Below are 17,778 nucleotides of genomic sequence, written 5' to 3' on the forward strand. Positions count from 1 at the left end.
TTTCATCTAGATCTGTTCATGTCTAAAAATTGCATTATTCTAATTATTTTGTAAAAAATTAATTTCTGTGCAATTCAAGATATTTATTCTAGGAGTCTGGAATTACATACTGGGTAGCATAAGCAGTTATCTGAGTGGTTTTAAAATGGAGAATTTTTTTTTTTTAAATAGGTGATCAACTCAGGTTATAAAGTGCCAAAGAATCACCCAGTATGTGTGCATTATTCTATGTGTATCACATAGTAGCTACCTATCTATCAATCTATCTGCATCTAATTATTTATCTATAGCAAATTTTAAATGGTTCCTGGTGCAATTTAAGTTATGGAAAATATCAAATGAAATTATAGTTTAGAAATATAGATATAGTTTAGAAATATCCCTAAGTTAACAAAACTGGAAAAAGGGGAAATTTCTGATACAAGATTTAAAGCTCAAGATTTGCTCGAGGAGCAAGATGGTGGAAGAGTAGGGTCCCCAAATCAGCAGTCCCCACCAAATTACCTAGATAACCTTCAAATCATCCTGAAAATCTATTAATTCAGCCTGAGATTTAAAGCATTCAGCTGGAATGCTACAGTGAGAAGAGTTCGCGCTTCTATCAAGGTAGGAAGACGGGGGAAAAAGAAATAAAGAAACAAAAAGCATCCAGGCCCTGAAGACGGAGAGCTCTGTAGTTACTGCGGGAGCTGAATCCAGGGCCCCGGAGGTGGCCCCGCCACTGGGTTTGTTCCTCCTGGGGCCTCACGGGGTAAACCACCCCCACTGAGCCCTGCACCAGGCAGGGGGCAGAGTAGCTCCCCCAAGTGCTAACACCTGAAAATCAGCACAACAGGCCCCTCCCCCAGAAGACCAGCTAGACGGACAAGTTCCAGGGGAAGTCAAGGCATTTAAAGTATACAGAATCAGAAGACAGTCCCCCGTGGGTTTTTTTTTTTTAACTTTTTGATTTGTTTGCTTCCCCCACCCTTTTTTTCCTTTCTTTTTCTTTTTTTTTCTTTTTTTCTTCCTTTTTTCTTTTTCTCTTTTCTTTTCTTCTTTCCCTCCTCTCTTTTTCTCCTTTTCCCAATACAACTTGTTTTTGGCCACTCTGCACTGAGCAAAATGACTAGAAGGAAAACCTCACCTCAAAAGAAAGAATCAGAAACAGTCCTCTCTCCCACAGAGTTACAAAATCTGGATTACAATTCAATGTCAGGAAGCCAATTCAGAAGCACCATTGTACAGCTACTGGGTGGCAATAGAAAAAAGCATAAAGGGCTCAAGAGACTTCATGACTGCAGAATTCAGATCTAATCAGGCAGAAATTAAAAATCAGTTGAATGAGATGCAGTCCAAACTAGAAGTCCTAACGACGAGGGTTAACGAGGTGGAAGAACGAGTGAGTGACATAGAAGACAAGTTAATGGCAAAGAGGGAAACTGAGGAAAAAAGAGACAGACAATTAAAAGATCATGAGGATAGATTAAGGGAAATAAATGACAGCCTGAGGAAGAAAAACCTATGTTTAATTGGGGTTCCTGAGGGCGCCAAAAGGGACAGAGGGCCAGAATATGTATTTGAACAAATCCTAGCTGAAAACTTTCCCAATCTGGGAAGGGAAACAGGCATTCAGATCCAGGAAATAGAGAGATCCCCCCTAAAATCAATAAAAACCGTTCAACACCTCGACATCTAATAGTGAAGCTTGCAAATTCCAAAGATAAAGAGAAGATCCTTAAAGCAGCAAGAGACAAGTCCCTGACTTTCATGGGGAGGAATATTAGGGTAACAGCAGACCTCTCCACAGAGACGTGGCAGGCCAGAAAGGGCTGGCAGGACATACTCAGGATCCTAAATGAGAAGAACATGCAACCAAGAATACTTTATCCAGCAAGGCTCTCATTCAAAATGGAAGGAGAGATAAAGAGCTTCCAAGACAGGCAGGAACTGAAAGAATATGTGACCTCCAAACCAGCTCTGCAAGAAATTTTAGGGAACTCTTTAAAATTCCCCTTTAAGAAGAAGTTCAGTGGAACAATCCACAGAAACAAGGACTGAATAGATATCATGATGACACTAAACTCATATCTGTCAATAGTAACTCTGAACGTGATCAGGGTTAATGACCCCATCAAAAGGCACAGGGTTTCAGACTGGATAAAAAAGCAGGACCCATCTATTTGCTGTCTACAAGAGACTCATTATAGACAGAAGGACACCTCCAGCCTGAAAATAAAAGGTTGGAGAACATTTACCATTCAAATGGTCCTCAAAAGAAAGCAGGGGTAGCCATCCTTATATCAGATAAACTAAAATTTACCCCGAAGACTATAGTGAGAGATGAAGAGGGACACTATATCATACTTAAAAGATCTACCCAACAAGAGGACTTAACAATCCTCAAAATATATGCCCCGAATATGGGAGCTGCCAAATATATCAATTAATAACCAAATTGAAGAAATACTTAGATAATAATACACTTATACTTGGTGACTTCAATCTAGCTCTTTCTATACTCGATAGGTCTTCTAAGCACAACATCTCCAAAGAAACGAGAGCTTTAAATGATACACTGGACCAGATGGATTTCACAGATATCTACAGAACTTTACATCCAAACTCAACTGAATACACATTCTTCTCAAGTGCACATGGAACTTTCTCCAGAATAGACCACATACTGGGTCACAAACCGGGTCTGAACTGATACCAAAAGATTGGGATCGTCCCCTGCATATTCTCAGACCATAATGCCTTGAAATTAGAACTAAATCACTACAAGAAGTTTGGAAGGACTACAAACACGCAGAGGTTAAGGACCATCCTGCTAAAAGATGAAAGGGTCAACCAGGAAATTAAGGAAGAATTAAAAAGATTCATGGAAACTAATGAGAATGAAGATACAACCGTTCAAAATCTTTGGGATGCAGCAAAAGCAGTCCTAAGGGGGAAATACATCGCAATACAAGCATCCATTCAAAAACTGGAAAGACCTCAAATACAAAAGCTAACCTTACACCTAAAGGATCTAGAGAAAAAATGGCAAATAGATCCTACACCCAGCAGAAGAAGAGAGTTAATAAAGATTCGAGCGGAACTCAACGAAATCGAGACCAGAAGAACTGTGGAACAGATCAACAGAACCAGGAGTTGGTTCTTTGAAAGAATTAATAAGATAGATAAACCATTAGCCAACCTTATTAAAAAGAAGAGAGAGAAGACTCAAATTAATAAAATCATGAATGAGAAAGGAGAGATCACTACCAAGGAAATACAAACAATTTTAAAAACATATTATGAGCAGCTATACGCGAATAAATTAGGCAATCTAGAAGAAATGGATGCATTCCTGGAAAGCCACAAACTACCAAAACTGGAACAGGAAGAAATAGGAAACCTGAACAGGCCAATAACCAGGGAGGAAACTGAAGCAGTCATCAAAAACCTCCCAAGACACAAGAGTCCAGGGCCAGATGGCTTCCCAGGGGAATTCTATCAAACGTTTAAAGAAGAAACCATACCTATCCTCCTAAAGCTGTTTGGAAAGATAGAAAGAGATGGAGTACTTCCAAATTCGTTCTATGAGGCCAGCATCACCTTAATTCCAAAACCAGACAAAGACCCACCAAAAAGGAGAATTACAGACCAATATCCCTGATGAACATGGATGCAAAAATTCTCAACAAGATACTAGCCAGTAGGATCCAACAATACATTAAGAAAATTATTCACCATGACCAAGTAGGATTTATCCCTGGGACACAAGGCTGGTTCAACACTCGTAAAACAATCAATATGATTCATCATATCAGCAAGAGAAAAACCAAGAACCATAGGATCCTCTCAGTGGATGCAGAGAAAGCATTTGACAAAATACAGCATCCATTCCTGATCAAAACTCTTCAGAGTATAGGCATAGAAGGAACATTCCTCAGCATCTTAAAAGCTATCTACGAAAAGCCCACAGCAAATATCATTCTCAATGGGGAAGCACTGGGAGCCTTTCCCCTAAGATCAGGAACACTACAGGGATGTCCACTCTCACCACTGCTATTCTACATAGTACTAGAAGTCCTAGCCTTAGCAATCAGAAAACAAAAAGAAATAGAGGGCATTCAAATGGGCAAAGAAGAAGTCAAACTCTCTCCCTTTGCGGATGACATGATACTGTACTTAGAAAACCCAAAAGACTCCACCCCAAGATTGCTAGAACTCATACAGCAGTTCCGCTGTGTGGCAGGATACAAAATCAATGCCCAGAAATCAGTGGCATTTCTATACACTAACAATGGGACTGAAGAAAGAGAAATCAAGGACTCAATCCCATTTACAATTGCACCCAAAAGCGTAAGATACCTAGGAATAAACCTAACCAAAGAGGTGAAGGATCTATACCCTAAAAACTATAGAACACTTCTGAAAGAAATTGAGGAAGACACAAAGAGATGGAAAAATATTCCATGCTCATGGATTGGCAGAATTAATATTGTGAAAATGTCAATGCTACCCAGGACAATTTACACATTTAATGCAATCCCTATCAAAATACCATGGACTTTCTTCAGAGCAGCAATGTCCACGATAGCCAAACTGTGGAAGGAGCCTCGGTGTCCATCGAAAGATGAATGGATAAAGAAGATGTGGTTTATGTATACAATGGAATATTACTCAGTCATTAGAAATGACAAATACCCACCATTTGCTTCAACGTGGATGGAACTGGAGGGTATTATGCTGAGTGAAGTAAGTCAATCGGAGAAGGACAAACATTATATGTTCTCATGCATTCGGGGAATATAAATAATATTGAAAGGGAATATAAGGGAAGGGAGAAGAAATGTGTGGGAAATATCAGAAAGGGAGACAGAACATGAAGACTCCTAACTCTGGGAAATGAACTAGGGGTGGTGGAAGGGGAGGAGGGCGGGGGGTGGGGGTGAATGGGTGACGGGCACTGCGGGGGGGCACTTGACGGGATGAGCACTGGGTGTTATTCTGTATGTTGGTAAATTGAACACCAATAATAAATAAATTTATTATTAAAAAATAAAAAAAATAAAGCTCAAGATTTTTTTCTCTCCCTTACTGAAAAGTAGTTAATACAATAGTTTTTGTTTTGTTACATTTTTGTTTTTTAACAAAGAGTGCTGGCCCCTTGCTGTGCTTTTTTGTAATGCTAATGAAATTAAAGAAGGATATATGACCCATAGTAGTATCAGTGCAGTTATAATTTGAGATTCTGTTCACCAACACTCCTACTTCTTAAATTTAGTTCTTATTTAAGTCATGCTGAAAAATAGAATTTAACTGGAAAAAAATGTGAAGTTAAATATGGATATAATCATTATTCTAGGACAAAAGAGGAAAATTGCACTACTGGATTCAGTCTTTCACTCCGTCTCTCCTATGTCTGCCCCTACTTCCCAGAAAATCAGAAACATACCATTCTACAAGAACATACACAAATTAACATACATTTTCGTACAAAACTCACATGGCTCAGAAATTGTTTGTTCATTAAATCTTGTCTCCATACTTAAATCTGGTGCCCTATTAAAATAATAATAATAAGAAGAATGTGGGACCCCTGGGTGGCTCAGCAGTTGAGCATCTGCCTTTGGCCCAGGGCTTGATTCTGGGATCTGGGATAGAGTGCCATGTTGGGCTTCCTTCATGGAGCCTGCTTCTCCCTCTGCCTGTGTTTCTGCCTCTCTCTCTCTGTGTCTCTCATGGATAAATAAATAAAATCTTAAAAAAATAATAATAATGCCCTACATTCTGATTATTTCTTTTATAAGATGATTCAGTATCTCTACGTGAGATTTAGAAATTTTCTGTATTAACTTAATTCAATTTATAAAATTATAATCCATTATAATTATAATCCATTATAAAAAATTCTTATTCACCACTGCTGTGTCTAGGAATGAGGAAATTTCCTTTTCTCATTATAGAGAAGCCATATACCCCTTCTGTCAGGAGAATGCAGGGACTAATAAGTGTTAGATAGTAGGATGTTTCTTCTGTGGATCTGTGAGGCACAGATACCTAAAGAATTTAAAATTTTTCAAGATTTCAAGGGCAGAGACCTCTACAGTTCCAAGTACTTTCTTAAGACTGATCTTGAGAAATGACCATGGTTTTGCTTCTTTCAACCTGAACTCTCTTGCTTCTTGTACCTTTTCCTGGCCTGGTTCTGTATTTTTGTGTGAGAAAACTAACTTACTTTAAATAATTTATATTTCTTCTCTGACTAGCTCTTTCAACAAACCATCCCAACTAAAACATTCTTTCCTACCTAGAGAGGGATGCTGGACAAAGACCAAGATAGGTGGCTAGAGCAAGAGAGTCAAATGGTCATGACCAATTTTTAGTAATACACTAAAATATAAATAAAGCATATTTGGGGAGACAGTTAATGTAAAAGTAGAACAAGTAAATAATCTTCAACTACATAAATGCTGGATCATATGGTACAAAGTATGTGTAATATAAGTGCACAGAGAAAGGCAGCAATCATCATGAAAACCCTGTTTTTTTATACCAGTTTCAATGCTGTAATAAAAATACCTCTGTGTATGTACACATACATGATTTTAAAAAGAGACATATAAATTAAAACATAACTCATAAAGAATAAGTAGCATTCAGTCCTTAAACCTCACATAAAAACCTACATTAATTTATTGGGTGAGCCTTTAATTGGTTTTATATTAGATAATAAAATAATTTATATTCCGATACCATATTAACAAAGTTGATTTTTCTCATCACTCTATCCAGAAAAGCTGTGGTCTCAGAAGAATCCTATTCTGGGCACATTTTCCCATGAAAATATGTTTGACATGTGGTTGGAAAGACAGTGACTCTAGTAACTCTTTGCCAAGTAAACAATATCCCAGAAATGTTCTGCAATTTTGTCAGCTGTGCTCACTAAGGACTCCCAGATGTGGGGGAATGTTCAAACAAGCTCCCCAGTACAAGCGGTGGGATCCACAGGTCAGAAAGCTCAAACTTATCTACTCATTAGTTACGCTCTTACAACTGCCCAGAAGGAAACACAAGATTAAAATAGACAATAGACACCAAATTCATCAGATCTAGTAACTTAACACAGTAAAGCACCCAGAAATAATCAAGATTGATTTTGGTGCATGTTAATCAGATGTGGAAACTATGAGCTGTAAACAAATTTAATTATGTTACCTGTCCATTTTGAAGGCAATAATTCAATCCTCTAAGGAAAAAAAAACATTAAAGAACCATATATTTTACAGGACGGTTGTCTGATATATAAATACAGGGCCCAACCTCGGTACACAGACATATTTTCAGTTTCTTTGCAGCAAAGCTTACAGAACCTAATTAAATTATTTATACAACTTCTGAGAGATAAAGGAGGAATAAGGAAGTCTTAATTCATGCTAATCTAATCCCAAAAGGATGGCATTTTAAATAAGGCAGTTCATCTAATTAGTATCTATTTCAGAGGCAAATCATTTCAATTTCACAGAATACTGTAACTACAACAATTCAAATATATGGGGAAAACCGTGGAAAAAAAGTATTTTGAAAATTTAGGCAAATATTTCTTAGGACTTAACAGCACTAATCATGAAAGATAAAAAATGATAATTGGAAAAAATGATAATGATAAACTAAGCCTATCAAAATTAAAAACACATGCTTTTTGAAAGAATAGGTCAAAAAAAAAAGAGAAAAGAAGCCACAGACAGGAGAAAATATGTTCAATACACATATGACAAAATATTTAGATCCAGAAAATATGAAGGATGCTGATAACCCAATCATTAGAATGTATATAATGTATTAAAAATTGTGAAAAAATTTAAATGGAGACTTTACAAAAGTAGTTATGTGAAACAAACACATGAAAAAGTACTCAACATACTAGTTTATGAAAAATGAAAAGTACAATGAGTTCTACGACACACTTCCTGGAAAGATTACATGACCAAAATTTGACAATATTAAGTGTTCGCAACAACATGGTGCAACTAAACTCCCACGAATCATTTTTTTTCCCACGAATCATTAATGAGAGTATAACATTCTATAGCCGTTTTCAAAAATAACAGGTTTTTTTGGCAGTTTCTTAAAAAGTTTAGCATATGTCTACCATGTAACTCAATCATTTAACTCCTAGTAATTTATCCAGGAGTAATTTATATAAAATTCTAGAATAAGCAAGCTAATCAATACTAAATGAAAGCATGTCAGCATCTTCCCAAATTTGGGAGTGGCAAGGGGATGTTGGCTTGTGAGTTTAATACAAGGGGGTACAAGGGAGGTTCTGTGATGGAACTGATTCATATCTTGATTAACATGGTGGTTACATGGATGCATACACTTATCAAAATTAAGCCAACAGCACATTCCAAATGTTTGCCTTTTACTGTATGTAATTTATATTTCAAAGTTGATTAAAAGTTATTAAAAAATAAAAAAATAAAAGTTAATTATTAAAAGTTAAAATAAATGAAAGAGATAAAGGATATCAAGAGTATACTTAACAGTGATGTGCCCTGAGCAATGTATACCATGGTTGAATCATATTGTACACCTGAAACTAATGTAACACTGTATGTTAATCATACTTCAGTAAACACAAAAAGTTAAAATAAGAGATAGTAATGGTACACTGCCCAAGAGATTTTAATATGCTGTCATGCAACTAAGACTGAATAGTTTTTAAAAGAGTAGTATACTCAGGAGAGTCACCCAAGACCTAACACCAGATCACGAATGAGGAATAATAGTTCTTCTCATCAAAAAATATTGAATGCTAACTGTTTCACTTAGAGTAATAATTACCACTATTTAATTAAAACTTGCTTCACCTTCATTTTTTACTTATTTTCAGATTTTATTTATGAGAAACACACACAGAGAGAGACAGAGGCAGAGACATTGGCAGAGGGGGAAATAGGCTTCCTGCAGGGATGCAAGACTCGATCCTAGGACCCGGGATCAGGACTTGAGCCAAAGGCAGACGCTCAACCACTGAGCCACCCAGGTGTCCCACCTTCATTTTTTAAAAACGAACTTTGTAAATATCAAAATTAAATACTCATTTGTAGGCCTGAGCTCACACCAATTCAATTCAAAATCTGGGGGTGCCTGGGTGGCTCAATTGGTTAGGTGTCTGTCTACCCTCGGCTCAAGGAGTTATCCGAGCGTCTTGGGATCGAGTCCTGTGTCCGGCTTCCTGCTCAGTGAGGAGCCTGCTTCTCTGTGTCTCTCTCTCTTACCTTCTCCTCCACCTGACACATGCTCTCTCTCTCTCCCTTGCTCTATCTCAAATAAATATAATATTTTTAAAAAATAAAAATAAATTTAAAATCTGATAATAAAGACAGGAATTGGGTTTTTCTTTAATTTTAGTAGTTTTATTTTGAAACTATTTCAGATTTACAGAAGAGTGGCAAAGGCACTACAGAGAGCTCTTGGATAGTATCTTATGTAACTGATTGATGCGGACACTGATTCAGTATTATTAGCTAAAGTGGACGCATTATATGGATTCCATCAGTCTTTCCACTAATGTCCTCCACCTGCTCCAAGATCCAATTCAGGATGCCATACTACATTTAGGCCTCATGCTGTTAGCCCCCTAAACTGTGAAGATTCTTTATCTTCCCTTGTTATTTTTTACTACCTTCAACACTTCCTGAAGAGTCCTAGTTAGAATGTCCATCCATCTGTAGAATATCCATCAACTTGGATTTGTCAGTTTACTTTTAACTAGATTGAGGCTATAAAAGTTTTGGAAAGAACATCACAGAAGGGATGTGCACTTCTTGTTGCGCCACCTCATGGGATACCTGATATAAACACGACTTATTATTAGTCATACTAACCTTGATTACTTGGTTAAGATGATGTTGGCCAGGTTTTTGCCCTGTAAAATTACTATTTAATTACGATTTTTTCCCTTTCCTGGCTATGTTAGAAGTGATTACCTATGTCTTATTCATATTAAGGAACAGGGAATTAAAAATCCACCTCTAGGAAGGAAGAGTGTCTAGAAATTATGGAAATAAGTAAAAAACCACAATACTAATCAATAAATATCTTGGGGGAGATTTTTTAACTGCAAATATTGTTTCCCCTTAAAGTTTCACCTACTGATTTTCAACACCTAATTTTAGCCAAATTTTACTGTGTCCTCAGCAATGTTTACTGTGGTGCTCTAGTAATTTTGTATTTCCTTAATTCCTTTAACACGGTTTATTTGGAAATCTATTCCCCATTAATTTATTAAGCATTTATATATATATATCAGTATGGATTCATGAATATTTATTTCACTCTTTAATTATAATCTAATTTTTTTGCCTCAATTGATCTTTGGCCATTGGGGGCCCTTTCAGACCATCTCATGTATCCCTTTCAAAATACCTCCTCTATTGTTTGTTTCTGTACTTTTGTACTCTGTGGCCCATGGTGCCCTAGGTTTATCTCATATTTTCCTCATCCAAACTTTGAATCAGACATTTCTCCAGGGATCCAGTTTTCTTTAAAAGCCAAGATCTAGGTGACCTCCTTGCTCCTGGGAGATCATGGCTCCTAACTTCTCATGCAGAAAACATGCCTATATATACTAACCTATGTATACATACATGGCTGTGTTTATTTCTATCTACTTGTAAGTACAACAAATATGAGTATCTCTGACCATAAACCAGCACTGCAGGCTCGTGATAGCCTTCCTCTTGACTATTTGTAAATTCTCTGAGAAGAAAAACTAGCTTCCATTATCTATAATTTATTTGATTCCTAGTATGCATGTAAGGTTGTGTTTCTAGATTATTAAGTCATACCCCTGTGAAAAACAAATTTACCAGCTAAAGCACAGTGTTTATATAGAGTTCCTTTTGTAGTTAGCCTTATGGTATCTATACAAGACGCTGCTTCTAGAGTTATTTAGCTCTGCTCCCTTTATTCTTATTCCCTGCAGTGAGAGTCTACCATACATTTGTAGTAGGACTAGATTAATTTGCTACTCTCTACACTTCATCCTGGATATCACCTATATATATCTTTGTAGATATGTCTTTAAGAGGGTAGACATTAAAAGTTTTTCTTTGTGATGTACCTTTCTATGGGTTTTGATAAATGCAGTCATGTATCCACCATCAAAGTACCATACAGAAGAGTTTCATCATCCTAAATACTCCCTTGCACAGAACCTTATATCATCATCAAACACAAGGTTACATAAACTTCTGTCCTGAATGCTTTATAGTCTTACATTTTTATAGTCTAACATTTAGGCATCTAGTGTCCCTTGAGGTAATATATGTCTAAGGTGAAAAGTATGTGTCAAGTTTAATGTATTAACATATGGATGTCCAAGTATTCCAATACCATGCCCTGAAAAGGCTATCATTTCTTCATAAAAATGTCTCTGAATCATTATCAAAGGATTGACTCTATTTGTGTAGGCCTATAAAAGTCAGTTAGGTAAAGCTGGTTGATGGTGTTTTTCAGGTTATTGATACTCTTACTCATATGTATCCTCTTATATTTTCAATTACTGGCAGAAGCATGCTCAAGAACACAGCTATAGTTGTGGATTTTTCTATCCTTTCATTCATGTATACATTTTGCCTCGTGTAATTTTGAAACTCTATTAAGTGCGTACACACTATTAATTTTTTAAATTGTGTCCGTATATACACATCATTTTCCTCTTCATCCCTGGTAATGTTACTTGTTGTGGTATCTACTTTTCTGAAATTAATGTAGCTACTTCAGCTTTCTTTTGGTCATAATTTAAAGTGATCATTGATAGGGTTAATATTCTCCTTATAGCTCTTTAAAAAAATAATTTGAGAGAGAGTGCACAAGAGAGAGCATGAGCAGGGGGGAAGGGCAGAGGGAGTGGGAAAAGCAGACTCCCCACTGAACACGGAGCCTTACATAGGACTGGATCCCAGGACCCCAGGATCATAACCTGAGCTGAAAGTAGATGCTTAACGTAGTGAGCCACCCAGGTACCCCCTTCCATCTCTTTTCTGTTAGTTACATTTGTTATATATTTTTCCCCACTCTTTATGTTTTCTATGAGCTTCATTTTTTGTGAGTTTTATATCCCACTTCATCTATTTTGAACTATTCTGTATGCCCCATAAAAAACATAAAAAAAAACTTTTTAGGAGTTTCCAGTTTACAAGAAACATTTAAACAATTTACTATGCCAAATAAAATGACAATGCTTCATGTTTTGTAAGGACCTTACATAAGGTCCCAAATTTCTCCCTCTTATCTTTTGTGCTATTAACATTATATACATTTTCACATTTTCATGTATGCTTTATATACACAGTGCCTTGTTACTACTTTGCTTTAAATGGTCATCTTTTAGAGTAATTACAAAGGAGAGGAAAAAAAAACTTTTTCAAATTGTGTTTCCAACAGTCTTGATTTCTTTGAGTTGAAGCATTTCTGTCTTTTATGACATTCTTTCTGCCAGAATAATTTCCTTTAACATTTCTCGCAGAGTTGGTCTGCTGGCAATACACTGCCTCAATTTTGGTTTGATGGAAAAAATATTTCATTCTTAATTTTTATTTGTAACAATTTTAGATTTATGGAAGAGTTGCCAAGATAGTATAAAGGATTTCAATATACCTGTTCTTTATTTTTAAAGGTTATTTTCACTGGCTGTAGAATTCTGGAATGAGAGACCTTTTCCTTCTTTTCTTGCACATTGGTGTCATTCCATTGTTTTAAAACTTTTGCAATTCCTAACAAGACATCTGTAATCATCCATATTCCCTTTCTCTCTGTAGGGATTGTTTTTTTTTTCCTCCTCTGGTTGCTTTCAAGAATTTTGGCTTTTCCACATTTTGAATACAATAGACCAAAATTTTCTTAGAGAATTTATTTGAGAGAGAGAAAAAAAATACCTCAGAAGGGGAGAGGGAGAAGCAGTCTCCCTACTAAGCAGGGAGCCCATGTGGGCTTGATCCCAGAACTGAGATCATGACTTGACCTGAAATCAGATGCTAACCAATAGCCACCCATGCATCCCAAAATGCCTACATTATTATTTGTTTCTCTTCCTGTATGATGTTTTCTTTTTAAATTTGTGGTTTGAAGTTTTCATTAACTTTGGAAAATAATTTTATAGACTTTTCAGCTCACATATCTTCAAATATTGCTTCATCTTCTCCATTTTCTTTCTCTTTCTCTTTCTGGAATTCGTATTAAGCCTACGTTAAATTGTCTGATACTGTGCCACAATTTTTGATTACTCCATTTTCTCTTTCATTTGTTTGCTTTCTTGTTTGTTCTTTACACTTTGCATTCTTTGCAATTCATTGGGGCTCATCTCAACTGCCCTATCTTCAAGTTCATTTATTTTTCTTTGGCTACCTCTTATCTACTGCTGAGGCTATGAAAGGTATTCTTTTTCTTTTTTGAAAGGCATTCTTTATTATGTTACTGTGATATTTATTTATGACACATTTGATTACTTCCTATCTTTCCATCTCTCCACTGAAATTACCTATTTGATTTTGTAGGTTTACCGTTTTCACTAAAACATTTAACACAGAAGTCCTACTCAAGTTAAATTCCCTGTCCGTACCACACCTGAGTTTGGGGCTGATGGTTGCTTCCTCTTCAGACTGTGTTTTATCTTATTCCAGTAACTTACTGAAAGCTGGAAAAATCATATAGGTCAGTGGGTATTGGGGTAAATATTTTTTTTGTAATTGTAAATGACCACATATTTCCTTCTGCTAAAGCTGTAGTGTGTTTGTGTTATTCTAGATGGCTCCTCTTCATATCTACTTCACCCTATCACCTGGATTTTCTATGCACCAGAGAGAACACAGCTCCTCTGGGTTTCTCAGGCAGGCCCTAGTGTTATTCTGAGTCAAAGTATGGTAGTGTTCTGGTGAGGGTGAGAAAAGGAAGGATATTCTCTGACACTCTAATTAAATCACAATTCAGACAATGTGAACCTGGGTCTTAAGACTCTGGCTTTTACATGTGTCTCTGCCTTTTATCCAGCTGTAATGACAGGTCCAGTAAGCTCCTCTCCTGAAGAAATTTCTTTTCCTGTTCCTCTCTGCTGGCCTCAATAAGCATTCATGAGTGCCCCCAAAGCAACCCCTTTCATTGTGTTTCCCCTGCAGAATAAGGCTTTCTTTTCTCCTTAAGGGAAAAAAAAAAAGAAGTTGGGTCTAGATGGAATTTTGACAGTGGCTGCTATTCCCCTCCCAGATGGAGTCTCTCTCACACACAAACATTTTCACAATTCCCCCAAACTGTCCTGTGTGTGTCCAGTAGAATTTGTGGAGGAAAAGCCTGCAAAACTATACAGACTCCTTTATATCTGTGGCTCCCCAGGCTTCCAGCTCTCATGCCAGCCCCCACACAGCCTTCGGCAATGTGTTAAGTATTTTCAGCTGAATCTTCTCCACAGCTTCTAGTCATTCAGCAACATCTGCGCCAGTTCCACAAATGCTTGGGTCTTATTTCCTCCTGAGGGCTTTTTTCTCTGCCTATATTTCAACTGAGTTGTTTTCCTGTTTCTCCCCACTCTCAGTGGTTACAGTAAAGTCATTTATTACCAGTGTTCCCAAGTACTTAAAAATATATTCTTATAAAGGGTGAAAGTAACTCTTTCCAGGTCTCTATATTTCTGAGCTGAACCTGGACACTGATATTTTTGAAACTCCTCAGGTGATGATCCTGTACAGCCTGAGAACAAAGGATTGCAATATACAGCTTAGTCAGAAAGGGTAAAAATTTCAACTAGGACTTAGGTGGTCCTACATAACCTGCCCTCCTGCCCCCAAGGCCATAATTCACTCACTTTATCCCGTACTGTGTTTATCCTTGCTTTGATTTTTCTAGTCACTCTGAGCACTGGTCTTTCTTAAAACACACTACTCATGCTCTAGCCTCAGAGTCATTCCCCAAATTATTTATGTCTGCTTTCAGTGCTGGTCCCAAGTGTTCTCTTGACTTGCTCCCACAATTCCTCAGATGCCCATCATCTCATTCAAGAAGACTTGATCCAGTCCTCTGTGTGAAAGACAGTACCCTACTGAATTATTCTTTACTCCCCTATACTTTTTAATTCCTTTATTCAGAATTTAGTGAGTCACAAAGAACTCAAAGTTTTCTAGGTTTTGAGACTGAGGGTAAAAATACTGTTTTAAGAAGTGGTCTTTAAAATTTGAACATAATAAGTATAGGATGGATTAATTTTCCATGATGGTTTTATCTGTATTATTGCCCCTAGATATATTTTATTTTCATTTATGCATCTATTATCTCTATCCACAGGAATGAAAACTGTATGAAACCAATGTTTTTAGTTTGTTTACTGATTCACTGATTTTTCATTCTTTGCTCTCTAGTACGTAGTTGGAAGCCAATATTCCATTAAAATATGAATGGTACACTTCATTTTTAGATGTGCCTCCCGTGTGCCAGGTAAGCATTAGTGATTAAAATTCAAGGTACAGTCTGTAATATCAAGAGTTTAATGTCTAACTTATAACATGAATAAAATGTAGTTGAACATACCATCCTGGACTGGGAGAAAATGGGTAGAAATTAGGAGGGATTCAGTGAAAGGAAACCTGAGCTGAGCCCTAGGCGTTAGTGGCCATATGACATATTCTTTTGGTATTTTTTTTTTTTTACACATAAATGAAGTGCAAGATTAGGAAACCTGACTCATAGGATTTCACCATGGGACAAAGGTATAGTGGAAATGGGAATTTCTTAATGATCTCCCCACCTTTGCCATGAATGCTTCCTGGGGCCCACTACCTCCAAATATCCAAGCCATGCAAAGAATAAAGTTCCTCTTTCAATCTGACTGCTTTCTGGGTTGAGATCTATGGCCCTATGATTGTTTTGATTTCTTTTCTTCTCTCTAAAAAATGTTCCCTTTCCCACTCTATCTATTCACTTTCCCCCTCTTATTCTGTAACTTTGTCCTCTATCCTCATTCTGTTTCAAAATGAGTTCAGACAACAGGCTGAGAATCCTCACAGGAAGAAGAATAAAAGTAGAAGTTAATATAGGTTTTTAAATTATTCGATAAGACAAGGCTTAAGAACATGAATTCAATGTGACAAGCCATTAGGGGATCTTGTAGGTTTATGAAAAAGATAAGTGCTGTGAAAGTAGTGTTTTAAGAGGATTAGTCTGGCATCAGAGGCCTGTCTGTATTAGAGGAGGTGACGCTCTGTTCACAGAGAAACACTAGGCAGTTACAGAGGTCCCACAGCGGGCTAGGAGGGTACTGAGAGAATTTAATGAGGGAAGGTGAACTCCAAGGTTCCTATGTTTGAGACCAGAAAGATGAAAAAAGGTTTACAAAATCGCGTCTAGAATTAAAAAGTGCAGATGTGCAGGAGTGATCCAATTTTTATGGTTCTTTTATTTGCATCTATTTTATCTGTAGTTGCAGAAGGTCTAGGTAATGACTTAATAATTTCTTTACATTATCTCTAATAAAGCACAATAATTATCATTTTGGTGAGACCATGATAAATTTTTACAGTTATTTTTTATAATTTAAGCAATCTGTAAGCATAACAGGCTTAAATAATTCAATAGTCTTGAGAGCAAATATGAATTCTATTTAATATATTATTTTGCTTTACCCCTGAGATCTACAAGGCCTAATATAAATTTGTTAGTCTAGAGAATAAAATCCAACTTGAGGATATTAAATATTAAGAGAAATTTTATGGAACATCATGCAGTTTGTAGGCACTAGCAATATATTACATGTAATTAAAAGAATTCGGGGTAGGTCAGATATCTGCTGGATATAAATATAAATTCTGTGAGTTACATATTCACGACATTTGCCAGCAAACTAAATATGTTTGCTCTTCCCCACCCATTCCACCCAAAAATACTGAGATCTCCAAGTTAGTCTATTTGCATTATCTAACTAAATTTTCAGGTGTCAACATTTTAAAAATAAATTCCTAATAGAAACTCTGATTTATGACTCTCACTGTTAGAAATTTTTCCTAAAAATCTCTAACACACTTCAGTGTTTGAAGTAATGAAAGACTGTGATAATTTGTTAATGATCCATGTATCCTGAGATATCAAAAGAAATTAGAATTCAAGAAAATACATGAATAAATAACTTGGCTGACAGGCAAGTCACTAACGTATTCTTATCTGTGTAGAAATGCATTTTTCTTCATAGTATTCAAGTTTAGTGAAAGATTCAATCGATGAACTGTAAATATTGTTTTGTAATAGGTAAAAAAAAGTGATGACATCTTATATTTTAAAACCTGCAATTTCAACTTATTAAATAATAATATCTTTAAACTCAATGTTGGTAATACTGAATGTGTGTATACTTTTTAATGTGTGAATATATATATATAAACACATAAAAATGGGTATATTATGATAGAGGACAGCTCAAAAAGAAAAATGGTATTCAGGTATACAGTCTGGTCTTAACCTGGAGCAGCAAAACATTCTTTTCATTTTGTGCATAAGTATTAGAACTTGTCATTGTCACTTAACCAAGCATTCACAATTGCCCACTGCCTAATCTCTGTTTTGTCCTGACTAAACATGAGGCGGTCTTCTCTCCCCATGGACCCCTGACCTTTAGCTTGCACCCCCTCCCACTACAACTGAGCAAGCAGTGAATTGCAAGAACACCCTCCTGAAATGGCTCACCTCAAGAATTAGGTAAACTCAGCAAAAAGCATTGACTGTTAAATCATATTATATACTCATGGGCCCTACTTACCC

This window comes from Nyctereutes procyonoides, unplaced genomic scaffold (assembly GCF_905146905.1).
Source record: "Nyctereutes procyonoides isolate TBG_1078 unplaced genomic scaffold, NYPRO_anot_genome, whole genome shotgun sequence".
Lineage (NCBI taxonomy): Eukaryota > Metazoa > Chordata > Mammalia > Carnivora > Canidae > Nyctereutes > Nyctereutes procyonoides.